This window comes from Etheostoma spectabile, chromosome 17 (assembly GCF_008692095.1).
Source record: "Etheostoma spectabile isolate EspeVRDwgs_2016 chromosome 17, UIUC_Espe_1.0, whole genome shotgun sequence".
Classification (NCBI taxonomy): Eukaryota; Metazoa; Chordata; class Actinopteri; order Perciformes; family Percidae; genus Etheostoma; species Etheostoma spectabile.
This window is the reverse complement of record NC_045749.1, coordinates 1,899,221-1,908,246: the sequence shown is the minus strand read 5'-3', so window position 1 is coordinate 1,908,246 and position 9,026 is coordinate 1,899,221. Positions and strand designations below refer to the sequence as shown.

The 9,026-nt window shown below is 42.0% G+C and overlaps 1 long non-coding RNA gene across 1 annotated transcript in view; it reads left to right on the top strand.

The window, feature by feature from the left end:
• The window catches only part of LOC116705022 (uncharacterized), a 17,106-nt gene that overhangs the window by 754 nt on the left and 7,326 nt on the right, over window positions 1–9,026 (top strand). Inside the window, exon 2 of the long non-coding RNA XR_004335823.1 lies at window positions 7,265–7,266. This is a non-coding gene — a long non-coding RNA (uncharacterized LOC116705022). The remainder of the gene's footprint in view (window positions 1–7,264; window positions 7,267–9,026) is intronic.

The window sequence follows — 9,026 nt, the reverse complement described above, 5'->3', positions numbered from 1 at the left end:
CACACACACACACACGCACGCACACACACACACAATTCATTGCAAGTGCAGAGTTGCTTGTCTATAAATCAGACTCTGATTCACCCCTGCCGTCGGGAGTTTTTCCGTTCAGTCCAAGGATAGAAAGCAGTCACAAGTGTTGATGTCACGGGTTAGTTTAGCTGTGAATGTTCACAATGCCGAGGATTCAGAGCGGCAGTGACCTGAGGGAGGCAGCGTGTGCAGGTATGCTCGGCCGAAGCGTCTTTAGATCTCGTAGAGTCAAGGCAATGTCAAAGCAAACCGCTCAATGTGTGGAGAGAGATGGAAAAGGTACAGCATTTAAACTCAGCACCTTGATCACACACTGCACAAAAACTACACTTTAAATTCTGTAAGTGTTAAACTCAAGGCTCGCAGGCCGAATCCGGCCCTCGCACATTTGTATCTCGCATATCGATCAAGGTTGACAATAAACTTCTGCCTGCCTAGTTGTGCGCAAAACACAAAAAATATGGGAAACTGTGTTTTAAATACTTTTAGTCAACACTCCAAGCAGAATTTGGCAGAGTTGCTGACTTCGAGACTCAGAAATTGCCACAGAACTGGACAGTTTGCATGTTGAGGCTGAGAAACAGGGTGCTGGGAGTCGGCTGTGTGGTAAAGTCTGCCCAACCCGTGTGTTTTTTAGGTTTAGTTAGTTAGTTTAGGTAAAGTGTGTTATATGACTCTAAAGAAGACTTTTAGCGTCAATACCAACGACAAAGGAACCTGACCGAGCGTCTGTATTTCACGAGATGGGAGTGAGAATGTGTTGGTCTGCCGGAGTGTTTTGCCAAATTCTCGGAAGGCTAAAGAACTTTTTAGCTGACTTTGTTAAGGCTTCATGTCGTCCAAACTGTAAATGAGGTGAGACACACAATAATACAGTCACTGATATTTTACTTTATTAACCCTTATGTTGTCTTTGTGTCAAATTGACCCGTTTTCCTATATCAATGTTATTTTTGATTACCCAATTGTTATTTCACAAAATAACATGATTGATTCCACATAACGCTCTTTGGCAAAATAAAGTTGACATATTCCAGTCTGTGACCATCCATCAACATACAGTCCTTTAGTTTTAGTCTAAATAAATCATAATTCCTGCTTTGAGTCCTCTCTAACTCAAACATTGGGTATAATTTCCTGTAAAAGAGGTTTATTAACAATACATTCCAAAAATAACTGTCACACTAAAGTTAATAAGTTAGTTTCGTAGTGTTGAAAACGTCAAAAAAGTAACAAACAGTCCAAAAAGCGTCAAAAGAGTTGAAAAAAGGGACAAAAACAGAAGAAAAAAAAGTTTTGATTTTCAATTTAGAGGAGTAAACCTCTATAACTGATTTAACCGGGTGCCCTGATGTCCACTTTTTGAAATTTCTCAAAAACAAACCTACACTCAATGGTTTGGTGCTTGAAAAGGTCTTGGGTATATATATATATATATATATATATATATATATATATATATATATATATATATATATATATATAAAATAGTAAATAAACGTCTAAAACGGAGTGTTCAATGTGCGTCAAACATCGCTTGGACTCGCCGCTGCGTCTTTTGTCCTCAAAGGGTTAAATAATTGTTCAATTCTTTTATCCCACTGCAACTTAAGTTCTCATATTTTATAGGTTTTTATATTTTTGACTGTTTTAACGGCTCCTTAATGGAGTGTGTAAAGCGATTTGATTTGCCCTGTTGCTGAAATGTGCTTTAGAAATAAAGCTGTCTCTCCTTGCGTTGCTGTTATCTTAATAAGGAGCCATGTATGGACATTCAGCTTGATTCCTTACTGCAGAAGGCAGCAGCATTTCTCTAATAACCTCTTGCTATGTGGAGTTTTACACTGCACGCAACACACACACACACACACATACATATGCAGACACACACACACAGGCCCGCTCAGACAAAGTTACATGAGCGCTGAAGTAACAGCATATTTCACATATTTACTGCATGCTGTCACACACCTGCTGCCATAAAACACAGTCACACCCACCCACAGTCGCATATTAACACACACACACACACACACACACGCATCTTCACCGTATAGATGTTCCATATGAGACATATTCACACACACTTCGTTACCCGCCCTCTTTTCACACTTCGCTACATCTCTCTCTCCTTTTTCAGACACAAAATCTTTTGTATCATCAGGCTGCCTGTCAGAGCATTATGTCATCTTTCATTCCTGAAAAACCTCTGGGCTCAGTGACACAAAAACACACACACACACACACACACACACACACACACACACACACACATACACACACACGCTCCACATATCGGTGGCTGAGATGATGTCAATATATTTTGGCTGCTAACCTGTTACATGTATTTTTATATCATCGTAATACATTGAGGCCTGTTTATACACACCTATTAACATTTTAAAGCCATAAATATATTATTATTTTAGTCCATGGCTACTTTCCTTCATGTTTCTCTCACAGAAATGTTATGTATTCGTGGTAATTTTTTATCTTTAGGCTTTGTTTTGGCAGTAGGGTTCTGAGTCCATCCACATGAAGGACTCTGGAGGTTGGACCCAAAAGCAGACGTGACCCAAGAAATATGTTTAAGTGATTTAATAAAGATAAATATGTACAGTGAATAGTGCAAGGGGGTGTCATGTCCAGCAGATCCAGTAGTGGGTGCAGTGCATGCCCAGTGAAACAGGGAATCGAACCTGGGTCTCCCACATCAAAGGCATGTGTCAAATCCTCTGCATCATCTCCCCCACCTGCACCTGCACCACCTGCACCTGCTGCGCAATTTCATTACGGTGCAATATTTAATATTTAACCCTTTAAATTCATTACAGTGCAATATTTGTCACTCAGGACCTTTGATACACCAAACTATATTTCTGCATAATGTGTATACAAACCCTTTATCTCTCTACTACTTTATAAATGTATATAGTTGCTCTCTGGGCTGTGCACCACATTCCACCCTCTCTTTTTTTCTGCATTACTTACATTTTATATTTTTATTTTTTTATATTTCGTGTCGACACTGTAAAGGGGTTGGCTAACTCTCGTTGCACAGATACTGCACTTGTGTATAATGACAATAAAGGCTTTCTATTCTATAGTTATACATCAAGTGAGAAGTAGGCTCATTTTCTCATAGACTTTTTTTCGGAGCCTGTGGCGTCGCCCCCTTGCTGGAAAATAGATAAAAAGGCAGGTTTAAGGAACTTTGCTTCTTCACTGAAGGAATTTCAATGAACTGTATCAGCTGATTCTTTGAATGGACATTCACCTCGGTACTTCGGCCAGAATGCATTTGACAGGAGCCCAGTATAAGCTTACTGCACTTGATTGCTTTAAGTTGAAGGCACAGCAATGCACGGGGCACGTCTTGGCTTCAGACTGAATCTGTGATCCTGTGGTTGTGCAAACAGAATCATGAAAACACAAAGTTTTACAGTTTTTTCTTTTTCTTTTCAGCTTCCCTTTTCAGACCTGGAAGCTTCGTCCATTATTTTTACAGTCTATGGCCTGTCCTTTAAGTTAAAGTTCGTTTACACATGCTCCATAGACACTTCCTCAGCCACACAAGCACTTAACCGTATCCAAAATCACACACATGGCAGTCTCTCTAATGGAAAGTATCCTCCGCCTCCTGAACCCTCACACCCTGGTCAATGGGATCGACCACTGACCCACAGCGCGTCTGCAGTCATGCACTCACTCCATTGGCATGCTCATGTGTCGCCAGCTCTAGCAGAAGCTGGCCCATTACACACACGTGACATTCCCGCAAATGGCTGCCGTTGTTGAGCCATGTGCTGAGTCGACGGCCCTGCATGTCATCATCCTCATCATCACTAACACACTCCTAGTATGTCCAACAAATCCCTCACACACAGGAAGAGGCAAAATAATTGTCACGTCAGTTTACTGCAACTAAATATAGCGGACAGAAATGCAACTGAGTGAATATTGGAATGGGAAAATTACATTTAAGCATGATTTCATATATCCTTCTATGATATGCATGTATTATTATTATTCAAATAATTAATTATAATGTTTTTCAGGTTGTATGACTTTTAAAATCCCTTCCCTGTGTGTCCTCCCTGAAGGAGGGACTCTTAGTCTCTGCATGCCATGGAGTCTGAAGGAGACATTGGTTCAGTGTTACGTTAATCAAAGCAGGTCCAAGGTCAGGACCAAAGCAGGTCCAAGGTCAGGACCAAAGCAGGGTCAGGGTCAGGACCAAAGCAGGTCCAGGGTCAGGTCCAAAGCAGGTCCAGGGTCAGGACCACAGCAAGTCCAGGGTCAAGAAGAGGCTCCAACTTGTTTGTAAGAAACAGGATATAAGACGAAGATGCTACTGTTTTAATTTTTTGTGACGTTGTCACATTGTTACTGCATTAACTCTGAGAAAATTGTCTTTCCACTTGGTTATTCTCTGCAGGGAATAATTAAATCTCACTCAACTCAGTTGCACAGCTGTCTTTATTTAGTTTCAACAAAGTCTCACTCTCCAAAACAATTCCTCTCCTGCTATCCAGAAACACTACATCCACCTGAAAGTAGTGGAGGAAGTATATAGCAGCCTATAGAAATACAAAAAGTACCTCAAATGATTCTTCAGCACTGTATTTCAGACCTCAGCTGTGTTGTGCCATTAGATCATAAAATGTGAACCCTTGCTTGGGATCTGGGTCCGTTTCGCTGCAGAAATCAGTTCCAGCTGGCAGCCAGCCTCAGGCCACAGATGAACCATGGAACCAGACCAAGTATGCTTGAGCCGATTCTGGTTCTTCATCTGTCACAAGTCTGACATGTCTCTGGCAAACCCCAATAGATTTTGGCTCTATTAAAAGAATGTTTATAGTGAACTGCACAGGATTGGTAAGTGGTAAGTCAAAACTGTACGGTATGACAGCCTCCTAAACGAGAAGCTAAAAGTGGCCATCTTGATTTTAGCCGATCTCTCATTGGTCAAGAAAGTTAAAGACATTTCGTTTCGTTTCGGGTAGTTTTTTTGATGTTCAAGTGTTGTAATTGACTTGCGATTGAGTCCGGGACCTTGATACCACAGCTCCACCACCCGATCACTAGTGTCATGGATTATATTATTATATTATAAGACCTGAATACAGCGTTTGAGGAGGAGCCCCGTTCATTCCTATAAGAGTTGCATTTAGACTCTAGACCAGGGCTGTAGTACTCAAGTCCGGTCTAGGAGATCGGACTCAAGACCCTTTTTCTATGGCCTTGGACTTGACTAACATCAGGGTTTCCTATTTCTGCGTCCACGTTGTCAACATAAGACCTGTGGCGTTAGTGCTCCTTTTGTAATTTTGTTGAATGAAATATTAAGCTTTGCTCCTACGACATCGTGATTTTTTTTTTTTTTATTATACAGAAAGCTAACTGTCTATAGTTATCCTGTACGTATGCTAGCCGACATAAGCTAACGTTGCTGAGCCAGCCAGCATCTTTGGCGAGCTAACCACGACAGTGTTGTCGCCAACAATCAACCTGGTTGGATGCAGACACACACATCGGGCCTTTTGAGGGATACAATGGTTTACAAATACTTGTACTGTTGAGTATAGTGTGAGAAATGGTTCTTATGAATCAATTTCTGATGGTGAAACAAGTCATTCTGCCGGGGTTGTGACACTCAAAGAAAAGATCCCCTGATTACCAGACGCCTCTTTCACCATTTAAGTCTGTGGGAAAGTCTTTCATCGTGTGATGGGCTGGTAGGCCTGCCAGAAAGTCCAAGTTTGGACTGAGGAGAGAAGCCTGCATGGCACAAGAATACATCTACAGTAACAGTAACAGGCTTTGTCACATGTGCATGTATAGGTCCTGAGCATGTGTGGGTAATTCAGGCCTGTGTGCAATGTGTGTAATAACAACAGAGTGTAAAATTGTAATTTCCACTTGTGGGGCTAATAAAGGATCCAGAACATCAAACACACCGTTTGAAATGTAGTTCTGGCTTGAGATCAGACATGTGCATCAGTGTTTGCAGGTTAGATCGCTGCCTTCACAGGGAAGAACAGAGCAACACACGCCCACAGAGGACGGAGGTGAGAAAATCTGCAGGTGGGGCTGCTGCTGTACACAACACACATACACACATACACACATTCATAAAACACATTCATAACATGTCTCACAGATAGGCCCGGAAACACTGGAAGGGAACAAACTCGTGCAGACGCTTTTTCACAGTCACACCTTCATCGAAATACATATTGCAGCACTGTCACACACAATGATACATAACACCACACACACACACACACACACACACACACACACACATGCACATCCTGTAATGTCACCTACAAAAATAACCGACATGTTCTTCTTATTAATAGCACATACATCACCCCACCAGTCTTTTATTAGTGACCTTCAATCAGAATCCACTTCCAAACATATTTCACAATTCATTCATTTTAGAAATGAATTAAATTAAAAGTCGATGGATACGTGTGACTTTTGTGGTGACATCAGTTGTCTGAAAATGCGCTATTACAGCCGTCCAAGGCAACAACACTGCGCGTCAAGATCACCGCACCCAGCCCGAGAATACACACCGCTGCTGCGTTACCGCCCATAACCGACACTATCTGCATTAAACTAGAGGCCATAAAAGGTTTGATTTGAAGTTGGGAAGTCAGCAGAACATTCCTGTTTTCTTAAGATTGTAATTGTTGAGATTTGTATATAATGAATAAAGTTAACTGCAGTCTATATGTGTTTGTTCCTACGTCTGCCATTGGATCAACTCACTGGTGTCACTTTTGAAAAGGGAAGTGATGCATCTCCTGGAACCTATCCTTCAAACGCACCGTCGACCACAGACAGGTGTCTCGCCTTTCCTTGTTGTTGTTACATTTACGCTCACTTCATCATTGGCTGCTTATCTTGTTCTACATGGAAGCCTCTTAAAGTCACTGTGAAACGATAGTTACATTACATTACATGGCATTTAGCTGCCGCTTTAATCCACAGCAACTGCCATTGCGAGGGAGGGAGGGGAACATGTTCATAGTGGTGGGGGACACCCGAGCAACCTGTTCCCTCCTGCTGTGAGGCCCCAGTGCTAACCATCGCGCCCTCAGGCTGCCTTGATCATCAGTAATGTGACATAATATGTGCATGGGTATTAGATACAAGAGAGATTTAAATCGGGTCCTACAGGGGTGATTGGATCGGAAAACTATTTTTTGTTTAGTAGCGGTGCTATGGAGGAGGGTCTGGATAGCACACAGCATTCTGGGATGGGAGAAAAACATGCTCCGGTTGAACCGGGAAAAGCCACGGTGCACTCTGCAAAATAGCATCAGGAAGAAGTTTGTTTTAGTGGAACACGTTCAAAAGTAGTTTTAGTCGTGCAAAAGAAAACTCTGATTGGACAGATAGTCTAGCTAGCTGTCTGGATTTACCCTGCAGAGATCTGGGGACCAGGTAACCATAGTCCTCAGATTGGACAGATAGTCTAGCTAGCTGTCTGGATTTACCCTGCAGAGATCTGGGGACCAGGTAACCATAGTCCTCAGATTGGACAGATAGTCTAGCTAGCTGTCTGGATTTACCCTGCAGAGATCTGGGGACCAGGTAACCATAGTCCTCAGATTGGACAGATAGTCTAGCTAGCTGTCTGGATTCACCCTGCAGAGATCTGAGGACCAGGTAACCATAGTCCTCAGATTGGACAGATAGTCTAGCTAGCTGTCTGGATTTACCCTGCAGAGATCTGAGGACCAGGTAACCATAGTCCTCAGATTGGACAGATAGTCTAGCTATCTGTCTGGATTTACTCTGCAGAGATCTGAGGACCAGGTAACCATAGACCTCATCCATCCATTGGCCTCCACGCACGCCTCCCTCGCCTGTGTTGTTTGACCAGGAGGATGAAGAAGAAATTAATTATTTAGACCTCAAACATTCTTATGAAATGTAAGCAAAGTTCACCAGCTGCAATCCAAACATGCACACACCTTCTATGATATCGCTCACTGCAATCAACTGCAGATTTATATTGATTGTGGTTAGCTCTCAAAACAAATCATCATATTTGATTGGATACAATTATGTAACTGTAGCCTGGATCTGCCCTCCTATGTACTTCCGCTTAATTTTCATTTTTCTTCAGTACGCCGTCTGTGTTTGCGGGATATTATTATTATATTATTAGGTCGTATCTGCAAACCGAGGGATTGGTAGACAAAAAAAAAAGTCAAAAGTGTTGAAAAAAGGGAAAAACATAAGAAAAGGTTTTAAGAAATTGATAAAAAGCCTCAACAAAAGTGTTGATTTTGACGAGAAGACAGGACACAAGGGTTAAAGTAAATTTTCTTAGAGTCTGTACTACGTGGTATCAGATCGCTGCATACACTCCGGTACTTTCCTGTACCGATACCAGCATTTTAGGCAGTAGCAGAGGCTTTGCCCATACTGGAATGAACATCACAACATTTCTACAAATAATCAACGCGTTCTCATGAACAGGTTCATACGGTAAAGTACAAAACTGTATGTGACCGGTGGAAATCTGCGTTGTGTGCACTGATTTGTATGCTATCTTACAAAAACAGGCGACCGAGGGGCTGCCTGGTTAGCTCACATGGCAGAACTTGTGCCCATATACAGAGGCTCAGTCCTCGACACTGCGGCCGCGGGTTCAGTTCTCTGCTCCTTCATGTTCAAAAATAAAGGCCTAAAATTATTTAAAAAATGAACTTTAACAAAACAAAAAAGGCGACTGCCGGCTAATCATGTGATGCCGGCTAATAGCAGCGTGAGATGTCGTCGGATCAACGGCAGTTTACCTGATAAAAGGTGACTGTGAGCCGGGCACAGAGCACCACGAGCTGCCCATCGTTTCGGCATACTCTAGATCTGACTTATGTGCATTGCCCTTCTACAATACTTTTATACTAGCAGTATTTATTTATGCTGCAGGAGACTGTATAAGGCATAGTCTATTTTAGTCTTAT